This window comes from Pholcus phalangioides, unplaced genomic scaffold (assembly GCF_987345545.1).
Source record: "Pholcus phalangioides strain wild (caught in Gottingen) unplaced genomic scaffold, Ppha-v1.0 ptg000007l_1, whole genome shotgun sequence".
NCBI lineage: Eukaryota > Metazoa > Arthropoda > Arachnida > Araneae > Pholcidae > Pholcus > Pholcus phalangioides.
In genome coordinates, this window is record NW_028301600.1 from 35,714,403 (window position 1) to 35,734,969 (window position 20,567).

A 20,567-nucleotide genomic window follows, 5' to 3' on the forward strand; every position below is an offset into this window, starting at 1 on the left:
TGGCTGAACCACAATACAAAAAATCATTACAAATACCAATGCATGGATTTTCAGAAATTTAGCAATCCGAAATTAAAAGCAATTTCCTTGAAAAACTAAAATCTGTGAGAATATATGATAATAATATAATATTCCCATAAAAGATTATGTAGTTGTCTCCATCCAAGTATGGATAGTTTTCTGATTTATATCAATTGAGACTACATTCTGTTAAAAAATGAGATTTTATCTAAAAATCTAGAATTGGCCGATAATTGAAAAATAAAGAAAAACGAAGAAATAATGTGCAGTCTTAAAATATAAAAAGACAATAAGGCCAAGAAACGTCAGACGAAAATGTCATAATTACTGCCCTGAAAGCAAACTGATGGAATGAATATACGATACAATGTGGCTGAAACACAAGTAGTCCCAAGAAGCGCATTGCTTGTTGCAGAGAAGCAATGTTGCCATCCTTATCAAGGAATGCTTTCATTTTCACATACCGAAATGTCAACTTTGAATTTGAAGCTTTCCCTCATCGATTTTCCTCCGTCTAAAGGCTTCCATCCAGAGCAGACATTCCCGCTTAATAAATGATAAAGGGATGCCAGACAGTCCTCAGCCTTATCTCAAGAGCTATCAGCGTACGACCTACTCTTGAAAATAATTAAGCATGTCATGGTGGGGAGTTAGGGTTAGAAGACTCAAGATTTTAATTGATTTCAACAGGCAACTACTAGTTCCTTATCGGATTTGTGAATTCATTTGCTACGCAGTTAACGTTTCTGACCTGTTGTGGTTCTAACCTCATGTGGATGTGTCAGTGGTTGTCGTATTAAATATAAAATACATAAATATAATATACAAATTATACATTAAATGAATTTAACTTCTATTCCAAAATTACGTAATTATTTTTAAATATGTTAAGATCGTAAGTTTTATTTTAGAATAGATTCAATTCGCTGGCAAAAATAGGAAAAAGATTTACTTATGCATCAAACACATCCAAATTCTTGAGCCTAAAGAAACATTTCTGTGAACTCTTTTCTTTGAATATTTTTCGACATCTTTATTAGAAATAAAATGGCTTCATTTCTCGTATGTCTTTCTGGCATGAGATTTCTCCACCAGAGCCAAAAGCGAACTACTTGTCACGAAAGTTCGAACGAACTGTCGCGATGTTGAAAATAACAGTAAAGTGAGACTCGAGGATGACAGGCTATAGCACAGTGTCGTTACGATTCAAATAAAGCGTAAATATGCGCAAACGGTTCTTGAAAACGAATTTTATTGAACGGAAATTCCATTTTCAACACCAATCTTTTAAAGCAGTGTTTTATACAAATACAAAGGCCACAACAGGCAAATTTCCCAACTAGGTAGTTAAAAAAAATGCCCATAAAAAATATGGATGTCACAAATATAACCAAAATACAGCAATCCAATATGAAAAAAAACACATCTCTAAAGAAAAAACTAATAACTGATACTATATAATACACTGCTCATAATAAAAGTTATGGTTGTCTTATCTAAGTACGGATAGCTTCTCGATTTATCCCATTATGCCAATCGTGCTTCTTTTCAAACGCATCAATTGTGTTAGAATTCACAACCCTAGGAGGTAAGCTATTCTATTTATTGACAAACCGATTAAAGAAAAACTCCTTGCGGCACCTGGAATTTTCCCTTACCAAACGATACTGGTGTCCCCTTGCTAAAGCAGTTGATCGATGGTGCATTAATTACTCATTATCCATCCTACCCATCCAGTTGAAAATTTAAAACACTGTGATCATATCCCCCCCCCCCGTTACCTGCGTTCTTTTGATGTAAACATATTCAAGAAATCGAGTCTTTCTTCACAGCTCAAGCCTTGTGTGGCAACACAAGGTCTCTTCCCTGCACCCCCCACAACCAAGTCAATGTCCTCTGTAGGTACGGTCTTTAAAACCTTCTGGCATACTCTAGTCCAGGACGAACCAAGCCTCGGAAAAGCGGAAGAATAACGTTAGGAGAATGCGAAGAAGCCTTTATATGATTGAAACCGAGCATTCTATTGGATCTTTTGATCACCGTTGAAGAATGTTCAGAAAATCTAAGCTGCTCTTCAATGAAAATTCCCAAGTCGGTGATCCTAGTTGCATCCAGAATAGCAATGCCATTCAACTCATAAGTGAAACATGAGTAGTTGGAACGAAAATGAGCGACAATGTACTTGTCAATTCATGTTTTATTCGTTTGCCGATGCTGCGACCATATTCAAGATCGCCTGGAGCCACTCCCTACCGTTTGGATTCCCGACAACCCAGATCGAACGCTTTCTGGAAGTCAAGATAGACGACAGACTTTTTCTCCTTTACCCAAAGCCTTAGTCACGTTATCATAGAAACAATGAATGTTGTTAAAAACGGTCTCTCCTGCCTGAACCCACGCTGGTTTTACGACAATACGTTATTTTCGTGTATCCACTTCAATTGCCTTTTGATAATTTCCAAAATTTTCGAGAGGGAGCTCGTTAAACTCGCTAGACGATAATTCGACACGGTTTCTCTCTGCTACCCTTTTTAAACATCGGAACCACACTAGCAAGCTTCCAATTTCCTGGAACAATACCCTCAGTGACTATTTCTGTACATATGTGCAACTGACCTAAAAATTTAATTAGCACATGCCCTTAAGACCCTAGGATAAGTATCATCTCGTCCTGGTGCTTTGCTTGCACATACTTTCATACTTTTTTTAGAAGTTATAGGACTTCCACATCTTCCACTTATATATCGTTGAGGACCCCACGATACACCCGTATACTTTGGATGCCACCTTCCCTATTAAAAACCGACGCATAAAGGTCATTGCATAAAGGCATCATCACAAGGATTCAATCTCATCTTTTGCCCAAGATTCTGTAATGACTACAAGTTCTAGGCACTCCATAGCTACTTTTTTTTTAAAATCTTTATTATCACGCAAGCTTCTGGCGCTTATTGGCACACACTTTAATAAATCACACCTGTGATTTACTGCCAATCGAGAAGCCATTCACGTCAGAGGTGGGTAATCCCCGCCAATACTGTTATCATTTTCAACTGGCCTACATTCCCGTCTGCTTGGTCTGGAAGTAAAAACCTGACCCAAACCTGTCCTATTCAGGTGAATCCCATTCCAAAGATGCCACCTGTCAGTGAAATCAGATCGCTTCAAAAACGTGACCCCAAGAGAGGAGCAAATGATTTGGGGTGGGCAAAAATTTGATTATCGAGAAGAAACGGAAAAAAACCTGGAGAAAGTACAATGATAATGAAATGAAAGCAAGAGAACAAAATTTAAATCGATCGATATTCCGCAATGAAAATTACAAAAGTGGAAAGCAATAAAAATCACTTTTCTTGAGAATCTAAAGATAGTGGTCCTTCACTGGTTTGTAACTAAACATTCCCGCTGGCGAAATCAAACTAAAAAATAGAACAATTACTACAAAATCTCGAAAAACAAAGGAAACACCAAAGAGTTTGACCCAAAAAAAACCTGCTAGCGAAATCTCACGTGAACGAAGATCACAAAATGGCACACCGACGCCACAAACAATCTCTCGATAAAGGTTCTGGCAAGGACTATGGCGGGCGAGCGAAGCGTGATAAGAGCACGTCTTATCGTTTCCACGGCTACGACGGGAATTTTTTTTGACACTTTACTATCGTCCGTCCATTTGGAGTCCCTTGAAAGAAAAATATTAGAATCTGATCTGGAATTATGTGTGCGATACCCGATTCTCAATCAATATGTTTCAACTATGGATTATAATGTGTATTGAGAGGTAACTGAAAAGCAATGCAATAATCAGTATTGCAATAGGGCATGGATGAATGAACGCCAGAACTTTGCCACTGGACTTATCTCTTTGCCGAGATTTCTTCTAGCCCATTTGCAATGGGGCACAAGTAAAAACAATTGTTTTAGAAAAAGAGAAAAACTTATGTTTTCATTATTGTTGTTAAAAAATATTAGTGGTATAAATGGTGAAATTTTATTATATTATTACTAATAAAATTAAAATTATTACTATTAGGATGTCTATAAATGATGTCTGTTTCAGTTTTAATACTACTGCACCTCACGAGTTGAGTCACTGCAGTTTTTCGAGTTTTATATGCTCTACTATGGGGCCCCTTCAAGTATTACATAAGCAAATTTTTAGTCATTTTTGACCCCCTGTCAGCAAAACGCTGACCCCCCTCCCCTCCGTCAGCAAAATTTCGTCATCAGCTCTGCCCCTCTGAACTCTAACTCATATTTTCATAAAGGGTGGTTGATGACGTAAGCATTATCCAAACCCCCCCCCCTTGTCATCAAAAGTCTGCAAATCGGAACCCCCCCCCCCACATCGATGATGACGTAATACTTGAACGGCCCCTATGCAGTTTACGCATTTCATGGCGATTCACGAAACCAAATGCTATCTCAAAAGGACTAATTAGTGCACAATTTTACCTATAGCATTTAAAAAACTAACACATTTAGCTTTTGTAACAAGTAATTAAAACATTAAGCATATCTTGAAATTCAAGTTCCAAGAACATTAAAAAGAAATCAATCATTTCGCAGCAATTTTCATGGAGGCATTGTACAAGTCACGTCAGACATTGTTTGCCATATTTTTGAGAAAAAAAAAGTTTAGAAAATTTCATAGCAGACAGTAAAATTGTTGAATTTTGTGCAACAATTACATAGAAATATGTCTCGAGTTGTGATCATTTTTTATAAAAAAACTTGAAATCACTAATGTTTAAAAAAATGCATCAAAATGTCTGGGGAAACGCTTAGATGAGTTTTATTCTCGTTCCTCTATTGTAAATCATTGTATTTCTTAATATTGTTACGCTGAACGTGACAGACAATTGTCTAAAAAATGTAAAGAGTAAGAATCCATATTTCTCAGAGAACGTTCTTCAATGACACTAATAAAATTTTAACTTTGATAAGATGTCTTGGCTATGTTCTCTTTTATTTATCTTTTTTTTTGGTCATACATTGTTTACGGCAGAGTTATTGTCAAAAGCGCAAACTCGAAATTGCACTTGAAAGTGGGATTTCAAATTTGAACTTCGGAACACTTCATATGTACCGTATCAGCAAGCTTAGTACAGTATCGGAAACAAGCTGTTGCGAGAAAGTGAACAAATAAAAAATATATATACAGTATAACAAAAAAAGCACCTAAGTGGCAGTGGAAGCTATACCATCTACCATTGCCTTTCTTTGTTTTATTTCTCTTCCTGTGTGTGTGTGTATATATATGTACACATACTGTACGTCTCTCTCCAATATTCTTCCTTTAAGACACCATCTCTAACGTCAGTACAGCTGCTGCCTAGTTTTATATTGACGTTCGACCTTCAAGTCCTTTTCACTGTCCGAATTTTTGACGTCAAAATGTGTCAAGTTGTCAAACACGCTTGCGCAACAGGAAAACGAATTTTCTCTCGGGTTCCAAGTTTATGAATGGTAGGGAGGATATAAGAAAAGACAAGGCTATATCCGGGTTTTAAAATAAAAAACTGTGAGGAAGAAATAAAAAAAATGGAGACCCGAACTCTTTTCAGCAATACATACAGTATATATCTAAAAATTACAAGAAATAAAATGAAAAAAAAAAAAGATTATATCTCTTGTTACGTGGTGAAGATACCGAGCAGGGAATTTCAATTTCCGGGTAAGATAGGGCCCACTTCAATTACAGCCTTAATTTTTCTTGAAATGCGATAGGAAGCTGTTTGATCACGGTGTGAGGGGCTCTCTGTACTGGCATGTAATTTTTTTTTCATTTCTCCGTTACACCATAAGTACCTAGTTCTCGGATTCCTGGATCGATATTGACCGAATTTTAACCAGGGCTTCCTAAAACCTATTATTTTCATGATCTATCTATTTCTACGCTTAAAAGTTATGTCAGATATTTCAAGTTTTTTTTATTCTTAGCTTTTCGTTTTCGGCATACGATGACAGAATAATAGACATTTCTTGCTATTGATTGAATTTATGAAATTCAGTTTTAGTTATGGAGCACATTCTTGTTAATTCCTGATAGATGTTTGAGGATTTAGGTTGAGCGTTGGAACGTAAGCTATAGGGATCTAAGTTCGTTTCTGCTTTAAAAAATCAGTTGAAGTACCAATTGAAATAGAAAAAGAACAATTCCTTGCTACTATTTATGCTTGAGGTTACAGTAAGTAAAAAGCATGAAAAAAATTTGTACAAAAAAAAAAAGTTACGATCGTCATCATTCAAGTATGGATAGCTTCTTGATTTATCAAACACTGAACGTGCACAATGAAACTTTTGTTATACAATATTTTAGTCTCAAGTTGTATAATCAATGGTTCAGGGATAAAATAAGTCCTAGGGAAAATTCACTTATTTGATGATATCATTAATCTAGACCTCAACTTTCGGTATCTTTTGCAGGAAACTGTTCCACTAACAAAGGTTTTTGCGAGAGCAGTTTATAAAATTATCCAGAATACATAGAAATTCATTTCAAACTTTAATACTCTTGGGTTTAGTACGTTGAACTATGCCAGTCATCTTTCAGTGAGATCAGTATTTCCAGGCACTATTCAAGTCTTTACTTCAATAAAGAAATTTTTGAAATAAGGGTAACTGCAAGAACAAATTTCTAAGGAATAACCATTTATAACTTCAAATGGGAAAAAATTTATCTTACAAACCTATATTGTCATTGAAATAACTGAAGTTTCCAATGATATAAAGAAATATTTCTATACATCTTGTTATGAAAGTTTGGTTTAAGGTTGCTCATTTCATGCTCCAATATGAAGAATTTGAGTTGGACGAATCATTTCAATCAATATTAGAAATGTTTCTAATGCAATTTTATACAGAAGCGAGTGTTATTTTAGAAATCAAAATATTAACGAGTGAAGTTTTTGAATTTAAGATATTTTAGAGATATATACTTATCTCGTTCTATGGCACCTTGGAAATTTTATGCATTGTGTAATTGGGAAAATTACTTAAATACTTGTAATTTAGGATAAATTCCGAATTACTTCACAAATACATTGCGAGACAAATTACAATTTATACAATATACAATTTATTATAATTTACAAATACATTGATACCCACCACGAATATTCACGAATAAAAACCGGAAGGAATATCCCCTCAATAATGAAACTCAAGTGCATGTATCGGTCATGTTTGCAATAGTGAGTGAAATTACAAGGACGTCCAAGAAACAGTTTTTGATATTTCAATATTTTTGTGAATTCCAGTAAGAAATTAGGACAGGAATAGAAGACATTTTCATTGAAGTGAAGATTGTATATTTGAACAAAATAATGCATACATCAGGTCACACAAAACAATGGCTCAAGCAAGAAGACATCAATAACCTTTCATTGCCGGCTCGTTCCCCTGACCTCAGCCCCATGGAAAACTTGAGGGCATCCTTTGCAGATCAGTATATGCAGTTGGGAGGCAATTTTCTTCCATGCAGCATTTAAAAGCCACCTTATCACAGGCTTGGAATGAAGTCTCTCTCTTGTGAGACACTGATTCGGTCGAATCCATGCTAAATCGTATTTTTTGCTTTGATTAGCAACAGAGGTGGTAGTACAAAATATTGGTATTGATTTTGATCAATTTATTTGCAATTTGCTTGAATTTTATTTTAGTTTTCTTCAAATATATTATTGTCTTAAAAATTTTTTGTTTTTTTTTCCGCAAAATAATGTGAAAATCTTTCTTGTAAATTCCTAATATCTCGTGTAAAGTAATTTTATGCATCGTTATAAGACAGCTTGGAATTTTTGATATTTTTTACTTCGCTCCTTTTCTTGTGATCTCACCAACATTTAGGAGTGTTTTATAATTATGTCTCGCACTGTATAGCTACGTCTGTGAGTATAGATCTACACAGCCGACAAATTAAATGCACTTCTCAAATGTAAGTCATCCGACATTACTGTTAGAAAAATTTACTTTTTCGATAACAAATAAAAAATTATGTATAATAAATTTTTATATAACCAAAACCAATCAAAATTTTCAAACACTTTGCTTGGAATGATCACACTATTACATAGTTTAATATGTTATCCCTATTAGAAAGTAACAGACGGTAGAAGGTTGAATTTTTTTTTTGATGCTAGGTTGATAGAGAACATGCCACTGACACTAATGATGTGAACATACTTCGGAATAATAAAATATTTGAGATTATACTCCACCTGCAGCCCGTAACTTTTTAATACGATAGTTTTGTGCCTCTCTCTTTCCCGGCATTCTTTTTTTTATATAGACCTTCGGATTGCAGTTTTTACAAGAATCAGGTTTTTTATTAATGGACATTCAAGTACACTTGGAATGCCATACAGTATTTGCAAAATATTCACGCTTCATATAAAAAAGACTGTTGTAGTGACGATATAGGATGAACTCACTGATTGCTTGACAGTGATTCTGAGGAATGTTCATATTTCTAGCTCAAATAAAATCGGACTATTCGCAGTATGAGAGTTTAAATATAGTATCTGGGTTTTTCAAGTATCACGTAATAAATTCAACGTAAGTATTTTATTTTCTCTGTAGTCCAAAGAAAACTTCATTTCTGAATCCAGTCATACCAAGACAAGAAATGGAAATTCCAGATTGGAAAACAAAAACAATAATCTGAAAGTACTTACTTTCAGATCCGAAAGAATCATGATCTGCAAAACGTGTGGTCGTCAATCAGTAACTGCAAGAATAAAAGTATTTCAATAATTGAAAGTCTAAAAAGAAATAAAGAATTTATAAAATGAAAGTTCACATATTAAAGTTTTCTATGTAAAGAAATTAACGAATACACATCAATGCATGAACAAAAACTGTATACACTGAAAATATTGGAACTTATTAAGATTAAAGATTCAAAATGAAATTAACAGTATGTGTTCTTATCAACGGTTTAAAAGCCAGTAATGTTAATAATTCATTATTTTCGAGATGTTCATGATTATCTGGTTCAAAATTTTAGATATGTTTCAATATATAGTCGGTTATTTATCGTATATGAAGTATTTTTTGGCGATAAATAAAACGAGCAAGTGGTTTATTATGATTGAATCAACATTAGCAAAAAAAAGCCAAGACCTTGAACTTGAAATTGTCAATAGTCAGAAATAAAAACAATAAAAATTCCGTAAATTCATAATAACTCCATTATGATATTGCTTCCATTCCCAAGCTTTTTTTTTTGAAAAAAAATCCTGAATACGAACAAAATGAACCCAATTATCCTTGAATTGAAATAAAGACAATAGAAATGACGCAAAAAATTAAACAAACATGTTCAAAAGAATTTAATTCTATCAATTAGAAAATTCTGTATAATCAGTTACGATACTTGAGTTTTTATCAAGCACTTCGTTAAAAATATGTGGTTTGTAGAGAAGGTGGATTACATATTATGATATTCCCAATACATAGGCTACGTATTCCTCACCAAGTAAGTTAAAATAAATACGTGAAACAACACACGGCTAATTTGATTGCACTTATGAGCACGTTAAGTTCAAAAGAACAAATAATAATAAAAAAAGATAATCAACGGTATAGGCACCAAATAAAAGGAAAACTTTTATAGGCGACAATATTATTTTATTCGTGAAATAATTCGCCGGATAACGCAATAAAAATTTAATTAAACCAAATGCAATTAGCGAAAACTGCATACTTTTTCTTCGCGATTATAAGCAGTTAAGTAGATTGAATTTCCTACGAGAATTATTTGGGTAATTAACAACAGGTGATGCTCTCTCTTTCCTTCCCAATACTAATTTTTTTTTCTTTAATCTGTATCTCACATATAAATGTATATCTAAGCGTAGTTTTTTTTTTCTCTTTTAGAAAACACGAAAGAAATTCCGTATAATAATGCCGGTACGAAATAGATCTATCCCAGCGTGTGAAACAAAACACTAAACGCGAAATCTGTATTCAATGCACGCAAAAAGTTTTAGTCGTCCCTTGTATTAAATCTAAACAGATTTGAGATATTCCCTGAAGAAAAAAAAAATTAAAAGGAGGGATATATCTGGAATCAGCTGACGACATTAATGCACACTCGAGACGAAAATTATCCAGAGAAGGGGCAAAAAAATTAATTGCAGAAACACAAGAGTAAAAATATTTCAACGAGAGAAAAAATTAAAATAATAAAACAACGTAAACGAAGGCAAAATTATATCACTGGCTCACGGACAAATGCTTTCAAGAAAACGTGTCGTCCTAAGATAAGATTTTTTTTCCTCTCTTTCTCCACATTCCTCGATTTTCCTCGCTTTTAATCACGGATGTCTCAAGCTTAAGAAATACAGAAACAAAAAAAAAAAATTCCTAAGAATTTATATATATATATATCCCGTCCGTACCATCTCCAAAACTACAAGAACAGGATTAGATGTTCCTACGGAAATTGTCTGATAGTTGAAGTGGAGAAAAAAAGTGGATCTTTTTTTGTTCCCTCCCTCATCTCATCTACATAATGAATTAATTAGTGTATATAATTTAATTACATTTCCAATAAGGTTAGATTACTAAGATGAACACAATGTAACCAAGTTTGTCCGTAATTAAAAGAAAATTAGAATCAACACGGAGAAAGAAAAAAAAGTACAAATCCTCCGGGTTCTTGGCTGAACGCAATGTGGACAAGAACTTGACAAATCTCACTGGAAAAACCATTTAAATGATGTTTTTGTTAAATTTTTCTTTTTTTTTTTTTTTGCTTTGAGCGTGAAGTGTTCGGGTCCGTTGAGGATACCTTGCATTACTGGATTTCTAGCCTGAAGCTGAAAAATGATTGATTCATAGGAGTAAGGTGAAATAATATACAGGGTGTTCCGTGAAGAATGTTCGAAAAGAACAAAATTATATGGCTGAAAATTTCAACCAAATAATTTTTATTCCATATATTTGAACTTGAAATATATAAAATAAAACTTTGCTGATCTTTGGCCATATATTTCAACTTGAAATATATGGCAAAAATAAGAAAAAAACAAAATATTCAGTTGTGGCAGTTTTTATCTTGACTAATAATTAGAGAAATAAATTGAAAATTTTGTCACTTTGCCAGAAATAAGAAAAATGCAAATGAACAAAATTTGCATCTTTCCATCATCGAAAAAAATTTCCTCCGTAACATTCGCATAGAAAAGTGGGATTGTTTTTCTTAGTGAAAATAATCCCGTTTACATGAGAAATAAAATATCCCGGGAAGTTACTGGTAACAGGAATTTTCACTACAACCCGTTTACATAGCGTTTAGTTTCGGCCGGTATTCTCCCTTTTTTCCGGAAGTCGTCTCTCACTGGCAACACCTCGTATAGCAGAAAGTCGCGCGAAGCTTGTGACGTCACTGAAGTCGCCCATTTCACCTACAGTCATTGATATACATACTGCAAAAAAGGTAAAGATTTCGCATATGTCAGACTGCTATATCGATATCTATCGATTCTATAGGTGAAATGGACGACTTCAGTGACGTCAAAGCTTCGCGTGGATTCTTTCTGCTATAGAAGGTGTTGTCACTGGTCACGTGGGTTAAACGGAAGTGGTTGGCGCAAGATAGCTGACAAAGGAGCTAGCAGTAGTTTTCGCGGCACAAAGTTTTGTGAGAGAGGAGGTCAGTCACCCACAATTATTCCGCAACAAAGATGGGACTCTTTTGACGGATCCGCAATCCCTCCTTTTTTCCCCATGAGGGAAAAAAAGTTACCATGCAGGTGATAATCACTAAAGCAACCCCCCCCCCCCCAATCTTGCATATGTAAACGGGGATCAAGGAAAGAGACCAACATCAAGGTGAGACTTTTTCTGGATATTATGCTTAGGTGAACTAAGAAAGAAAAGTTTCACTCCTTGCTGTTTTCTTTGGGAGTTCACCTTGTGGCATAATATCCAGGAGGTCTCTTTCCTTGATGTGTGTGTTCTGGGCTGAGAAAAACCATTTCTCTCTTTCTACTGACGGCATTTCAGGCCGATTTATAAAAGTAAAGAATGCTGCCAAGTCTCTACTTCAGCGCGTCACGTCACAGTGCGTGTTAGGCCGAACAGTCTAATGTGATAGTGTATAACAGAGAGAAGAGTGTATAACAGAGACGAGCGACAAAAACAATTGTACTGTTTTGTTCTACACTTCACATACTCGAGCAGGTAGACAAAGAAGTGAAAGAGGCCACTCAACGAGGTGCACGACTTATACAATCCAGTTTGTTTTTACCGCAAGGTGAGGATTTTCACTATCTGCTGATTGGTCCGTTCTCCCCTTTTTTCTCTTCCTCTTCAGCGGGGGCATCAGCATCATCTCACCCTTACATTTCAGAACCCCGTCCGGTCATTTTAGCTTCACTCCGCCTCGTTTACTATGTGCGGACATCACTTCCTCCACCTCTAAGCATTTTCTTTTTCCTAATCGCAATTCTTTTAACTTGTATCTCTTTGCTCCACTATAACTGCAGCCTTAGAAGAAAAAGTCATAATTATGGATAGTACGGCTCGAACTTCAATTCTGGCCTGGTAAGTATGGATAGTTCCCTTGCCCAGATTGCAAGACCGGGGCTCGATTCCCGGCGGAAACCAGTAGATTTTTCTAGTAACGTGGTGCTCGTATATCAAAGTTAAGGTTGCCGCCAAGGTCCCAGGTTCTAACCCAGGGAAGTAATGGCAGTAAATTTCAATAGAGTGATATGGCCGGACTTGGCGTTTGGTGAAGTAGATGATTTTTCTGAGCTCACTTCGGCATAACTATCCGGGAAAAGTTTTCTTTGACTCGGATGAAAATTGATCTATATCAGAAAATATTGATTTTTGAACTTTTACGGATACTTCCGCATTCCTTTGGAGTCCTGGTCATTTTATCAAGTAAAATGTTGGAAAAAATCGAGAAATGTAATTATCGATATATCGGTGAGTTTTCAACAAAATACGTTATGGGTGAATTGTATTTTGTTTTTGTATTATATGAAAAAATTTTCAGCAGATTTTACTGACATTCTTTGATTATAGGCCGTAGAAAAGAAAGGAAGTAAAACTATCGCAAAACGATATTTTTTCATTTCTTTCGAACTCTTCTTGAAACATTATACTAATCCAATTTCCTTTTTTGTATTTCTTCATGCAATATTACTAGAAATAAATTAGAGGCGAAAAACTTTGATATCAGTTCTGAAGCTTTATTCAAGGGCAATGTATCGACTCAAAATATAGAGAGAACTAGGAATCTTTTCAGATTAGGAGTTGTGTTTTTTTTTATTCTTTCGGCCTCGACACAATAAACGAGCAATATCCAGTAGCGTGCATTACCTCTGGTAGCATAGTACGGACAGAGAGAAAAGACATTTCGGCCAAAAGTGGGAACTTCGATAGGGTTTTTCCGCGGAGCCTTACTCGCTTATACAGATAGCAGAAGCGCGAGAAAGTCCTAACGCATCAACAAAACGGAAACGCCTTAAATGTGAGAGGGGAATACCATCTTCTCCTGTTGTAATCGTAAGCAGCGTTGGGAATACTAGGGCCGAATGCGAAAACTTGCGAGAAAAAGAACTTGAGAGGTGGCAATCAAGGACTGAGCTGATCGACTTTCTTGCAGACACATATCCCCGAGGCAACACTTTCTGAAAAGCAACCGAGGCAATGTATAATCAAATGTGCCGCCCTTGATTCCAAGTAAGCCATTCCCGTTCGGATAAGGGATATTCCCAATTCATAAGTCAGATTGCATTACATTCTAAACCAATTTCATAAATGCATGAATTACTAATTGCTACTATTTTCGGAACGCTCTATGGAAATGAAATAATTGGATTCATATATCTTTTAAAATGGAATTATTTTTCTTTTAAATTCAGACTCGGGTTATCTGAGAAAATACATAGTGTTATATTTATGTTATATATAGCATGCGACGTTTCGAAACGCCCTGAATCATGTTGAAATCATGAATTAGATTATGTGGTCGCGTAAAAAATACTATTGTTCAAGTGATGAATTTCTTAGAGATTAAAATTACCATCACGCTATCTTAATGGACTTCACCATATAAAAAGTATAAGAACTCAATTTCCCTTTTAAGTGTATAAGAGGTTTATACTTCCCTAAATAAAATATGGCTGAATTAATAAATACTCTGTCCAAAGTAGATAAATGTAATATAATATTTCACAAATTTAGATATACAGTCGAATCTCGTTTTAACGAACTCCAAGATACCGGAGAAATCACTTCGTTATAACGAAATTGTGATAAAGGAATTCCAGATTTTCGTATTGTTCCTATAAAAACTTACCTGGAAGGATTAGAAAAGTGTTCATGAACGAGATTTTCGCTATAACGGTATCGTTAAAACGGGATTCGACTGTATTTTATAAATTTTGATTACATTATCAAAATTTATAATATATTACGTTATGTTTTGTGTATGGTTTAATATTTATTTATTTTTTTGTTAAAGATGCCACCTCTTTGAAGATGTTTGAAATAAACCTAAGTGAATAGATAAATACCTCAATTGAATTTTTAATTTGAAAATCATTAAAAATTTAAGAAAAAAATGTTTTTTTCAATTTTTATATATTTGTGGTATTTATTTTTTTTTTATTTCTTCAAAAACGCGTGACATCTTTAATTACAAACAAAAGTTAAATAGCCTAGAAAAATTATTATGCCTATTATGCCTAGAAAAAGTAAAAAAAAAAATACGATTAACCCGTTTTGGATATTAAAATAACAAAATAAACATAAAAATGAACACGGTTTACTCGATAATATTAAATAGTTATAAGTGAAGTACGATGAGAATCTACAGATTCTTTATTTGTACTATCAGCACGAATACCGTGTAACAGTGATGTAGATTCCACAAAACAATCACTGGTGATTTTACAGGAAAAAACTACGAAAATAGACGACTTTTTTAGAAAATATTGAGAAATGTATTTTACCAATTGCATTCACCTTAAGAAGTAGTCTTGCGATAAGATTTTTTGAAGAATGGGCATGGTCACAAATTGAATCATATACATGTAAGTAACCAATTTTTCCGTTACCATAACAGCGAGCATGTGTATACTGTAATACGAATGAAAAAAAAAAAAATCTTACTATTTATGCCTTAATCTTTTGTATTAGAATGCTCGTGCTGATTCGAGATACAGTAGAGGGAGGGAGGGAGAGAGCAACTATATAGAAATCTTGAATAGTGGGTTGGGCCGAAGCATTTATTTCTATGGAGATATCTACATTTTCTCCGGTCTTGATGAGAAAACCGATAAAGGGAATGATCGGTACAGAGTCTTCCGAACTCCGAAGAGAGACGCAATGACTGGATAGAACTGACGAGATGTGTCGCAAGAAAAGAGATGTTGCAATACATATTTATGCATGATACAGGATGGAAACATGAAAAGCCATTCAAGTATTACGTCGGCATCGATGGGGAGAGGGGGTTTTAGAATTGCTCACAGGGTTAAGGGGGCTGAATGATGATTATGTCACCAATCACATTTTATGAAAATATTAAATTTCCTTAATGACGTCATGATGTTGGGGGGGGGGGCTGTATTCCGCTATAGTCAAGACCAAGCACAACCGCAATAATTCCATAAAATTACATCGATAGCTAAGTAGGAAAAGGAATTACCCGAAATTACTCAACTTGAAATGACTGTGATTAACATCTCTGGAATTTACAAAATAGCTCGCACCAACTAGCAACGGCAATCTATATAACTTCATTAATTAATGCTCTAAACTTACACTACAAGCTAAAATAAAGCTTGTTTTCAGTTTATTATCGTGTGAAAAATGTCAGATTTACTATGCATATTCTCGAAGGGCAATCCAAATCAGGGGCGTACGCAGCATCGACCTCTGGGGGGGAACACGATGAATTTCTTAGAGAGAAATTTTGAGTTAATAGCCTTCGAATAGCATTGAAATTAACATAAATAGAATATAACATTAAAAGGTATTTCCTTTCAATATTTAAATTTTTTTAATATTTTTTGCATCAAAAATAAATTTTTGATGGGGCACGAGCCCCCCCCCATGTCCTCCCAGCTTACGCCTCTGAACCTAATATGCGGTAGGTGTGGTGGACAGAGCTGACGAAATTTTCTGACAAGGAGGGGGGGCTCAGAAATGTATAAATATCTGCTGACGTAATACAGATATAATTTATTTTACTAAGGTCGAGATACAAAATTTAATTATTTAAAAAAGACCCCTCTCTCTGTGTGTACTCTAGTTTCCAATTAAAAAAGTTGCTATATATACCCTCTCTCTTTTGAGCTCAACAAAAAAAACTCCATGTTTTAAAGTTCAATATTATGGAAGTGTAGTAGTATTGCCCAAGAATATTAAGTCCTCACCAACGAATAATGCAAATACACGAAAAATACACAAACTCCTAATGCATTTCGACACACAATGGGTGTCGTCTTCGAAGGAAAAAAATATTTAACCACTTATCACACGCTGACCGAGGATCTGACTTGGATTGGATACCGAATCCAAACTCTCGGTTGTGCAGCGGAAAATAGTTACGTCCTCCGTTCACTCCAAACGGACCGTTTCCGTTCACTCACCACGACGTTTGAAGTGAACAGACGTACTTTTTTTTTCCACTGAGCAACCGAGTTTAGATTTGGTATCCAATCCAAGTGAGATCCTCGGTCAGCGTGACAAGTGATTAAATATTTTTATTAAAGGAGAAATTAGCGTATATTTGCCTTATTTGATGGTGAAGGTTTAATATTTAAAGTTCAATATTAGATGAAATATTTAAATTCAAAAAGCACTGAAAATGAAGTGAAAATATAGCGTAAAACAAGCTTTTTCCATATTTAGCGTTTCACCGATTTTTTAATTCAAATATCTCGGCTAATATTTCAATTAGAAACATGAATTGTTTTCAGGGCTTAAATAAGACAGAGAAACAAGTTAGAGGGTAGTGGGACCGTATAAAGAGTTAAATTTTATATCTGGATAAATGTACTACTACTAAATCAAACATGCACCTCATTCATATTCCTCTGAGGAACTTCTAACGAATTGGTGCATGTTGGAATGTGGGTGTACGTGTTGTGAACCTAACATGAAGTTTGCTTCTCTGTAATGCTGGATACATATACTGTCCTTAGTAAAACAATGGCACGTTAAAAGCAAAATAGGCCCGTTATTTGAAGACTTTTTCCATTTTAAAGTATGTTTCTTATGGCCGGGATTTCACTATAAAAGTTTTCTAAAAGCTCCTTGATAAAACTTTAATAAAACAACCAATATGACATGCCCTATTAGTTATATTCGCTGGAACCTAACCAATAGGCTTATTGGTGGTTTTTCAAGTTTTATAAAATAACTTTTATAGTGTAATACCAGCCTATTTGTCTCACGAGTTGAGCTGATATGAACAATTTTTCACCCTATATATTTCAAGGTTATGTGAGCTGCTGCTATATTTGTAGAAAAATTGCAATATTTTGAATAAAATCTCGGAAATCCTCTTCAGTCAAATTGATATTATTCCATTCACACAACGAAACAATTGAGATTTTATTCCTGTAAATTTGATGTTAACATTCCAATTAAAATCATTTTGTATCAATATATACAGGGCACATGACATTTTACTGGCGGACCGTTGATCCTAGAGGCATACTTCCAATTAGAGAAAAAGTATCCAAATAACATAACATATTTCAAGAGTTTGTATATAGTTATTAAAAAATACTAACTGTTTATACGAACAACCTGCGGGCGGAAACCCAATTACAAAGCTGTTGCCGTTTCTCCTGATGCCAACAGAGCACGTGTCTAAGTGCAATATTCAGCGAGATATCCAAATTAGAAAAACGGAGGAAAATTGGGAAAAACAGCATTAAATGCGGGTAAAACGGTTTACTCGCATTTAATGCTTCCCCTCCGCCAACTTTCCTCCTTTTTTGCCTACTACCTATGCACCCTGTATAAAGAGTTGAGTTGAACTCATATTTTTTATAATCGCTGTTTCACTGATTTAGGTAAAAACTATTTCACTATTTAAAACCGAACGGTTTCCCTTTTTATGTTAAACTGAAATAACTCTGAAAGACTTGATATTGTACTTCATATATACAAGACGACAAAAGATGTCGCATGAAATTTTGAATCAATCTAATTTGAAATTGTTGTACAAAATGAGTGGACATAGCTTCAGTATAAGGCATTACATCTGCGTTGTCATCAAACAAACTGGGATCCAGACAGAATAAACATAGCTTCATTAAATAAACTGAAATTTACATTTGTACCGATACACGATAACCAATCTGGCCGTTTTTAAATTTAGTCCCAGACTCGAAATTGTGTATGATGTGTTCGTAGATTTCGCGCTGAAATGAATCAGTCTCGAAAGTGAAACGAGCGTAAACTTTAAAGGCTAAACGAAATGCGGCAGCAAACGTGGTGCACTCACGCGAGTGAGAACTTGCGTCGATAAGCTTCAACGACGCATTGCCTTACCTCAACGAGGTATTTAATTATCCAAAAGGATGTGCGATTAGCTATACTCATCATTTTAAACTCGTGGGTCATTATCTTCATTGCCGCCATCATCAGGAATGTTTAGGGCTGAATATTAATCTTCAATGCGGAACACTCATGAGGTCTTGGCACGCAGAACTACCATCGTTTGCCAGCAAAGCAGCCGAGATGACAGAGGGATGCACAAAAATCAATGTATTTCTCACTGTACAGTGAGAACTTCTCCCGTATTCGTTAAAATCTTTCGGAAACTATATATGCAGCACATAGACATAGATATATCTTACCCGGCAGTTGTATTCGAATCGGTCCTGGGTAGTTATATTCGTCAAATAATTAAGAACGATAATTTATAACAGTTTATTGATCGTCGCGTGTTAAGAGAGGATTCAGCATAAACTTTTAAAGATGAAGGACAAAACATCCTATAAAAACTGTGGATGTCATCATATTCTATTTCAAGAAATTCTAAAAATATTACATTTAGCGACAAGACATATCTATGACTTCCACGTTTGGTTCAGAGTGAGAGTATTGAAATGATTAATGTGTAAAATCCCAAGGATAAATATTGCATAGCAAGAAACAAGTTTGATTCCTATGCAAAAAACAAGATGAATAGGTGTTTTTATTATCTATGACGTTTTTTTCCCTTCCCGTATTTCATATCAACGTCTACAACAGCAAATGAAAATCGAAGCTAATTTACTTTCACTGAAGAATTTGTTGAAAGTTCCTCGATCACAAATGACTTTTTACATGTATTATCCTAAAGGAGAGAAACTTCAGATAGAAGAAAACAAAAAGAAAAAATAAGGCAAGTAATCTGATTCCAGTGCAACGCAAATACGGCGAAACTAATTAGGGAATTTGTGGAAACGTTTTATTTGATTAGAACAGAGGAAAAATGCCGAATAGAAAATCATGGAGTTTTCATTTGTGGCAGCAGCAGCAAAGAAAGAGAATAAATACAGAAAAATCGGGGGCATTCTTAAACAAAAAATAGAGAAATCTCTCAAATAATACAAACTGCTTCATCTCTCAATCTGTAGCAACATTATTGATCATTCCAGATGAGGAAAATGATGGCAGATACTTGCAGCTAAAGCTTTGGCCATTTTATATTCATATCAATATCAGTTTCATCCATTCAAAGCTCTAGAATAAATTACCTGAGAATATATATTTCAAAACATTTGTAATGATCATCGTGTACAATCTGTAATGTCAGAGAACTTCATTAACTCAAGTCAAGTACGGTATATTGTTTGTTGTATTACCATCGGTAACACTAAATACTATTATATTAATATTTGCATTGTTTGTTACTACCTTTCCATGATAAAGTTATTATCATTTATTATTTTCACGAAATTTTACCTCGTCAATTATTTTAACGAGCACAAATTTTGTTCTAAAATTTGAATGACCAGTATAATGCTACCTTCATGAATTGAGAAATTTTCAATTCGTAATTTTCAGGTCAATCACACAATTGGAACTATCATACAAAATTTGAAGGTAGCGCTCTTCCATTGCTTTCAAAAATTGAAGCAGAATAACATAAGAGAAATAAATTTCGAGTTTGCCAGAGAAAACAAATTAAAAATTTAAACCTATTTTTGCTCGTACTTTGACTGCTTTAAATACAGCTTCGTTCATCATAACATTGGTGAATGGGAAAAATCTCCCAGCTCTATTGTCAACTCCCCCATACTCTATCACTAGTTTTTTGTACAATATCAAACAATATCGGTCTCATTCAACCGCATTCTCTTGTATAGGCTTACAGGGCCAGCAATATGGTATCAATAAATAATGAAAAACGATAAGGAAATATCAGAAGGCTTTGATGAAATTTTATTGTATCTAGTGGCAATTAAGATGCATACACACGTCTCTGAGGTGATATGTAACCACGTGGTAATGCGTGCGGTATGGAATTCCACCTATGAGTCTTCTGTAGTTACGTTCATACTGTGCTGACGTGA

The 20,567-nt window shown here is 34.6% G+C and overlaps 1 protein-coding gene across 5 annotated transcripts in view; it reads right to left on the bottom strand.

Moving 5' to 3' along the window:
* The window catches only part of LOC149085233 (leucine-rich repeat, immunoglobulin-like domain and transmembrane domain-containing protein 2), a 180,498-nt gene that overhangs the window by 12,726 nt on the left and 147,205 nt on the right, over positions 1–20,567 (bottom strand). For all 5 annotated transcript variants that reach the window (XM_089233117.1, XM_089233119.1, XM_089233115.1 and 2 more), the window contains one exon: positions 8,697–8,749. The gene's annotated coding sequence lies outside the window, so the exon portion shown is untranslated. The remainder of the gene's footprint in view (positions 1–8,696; positions 8,750–20,567) is intronic.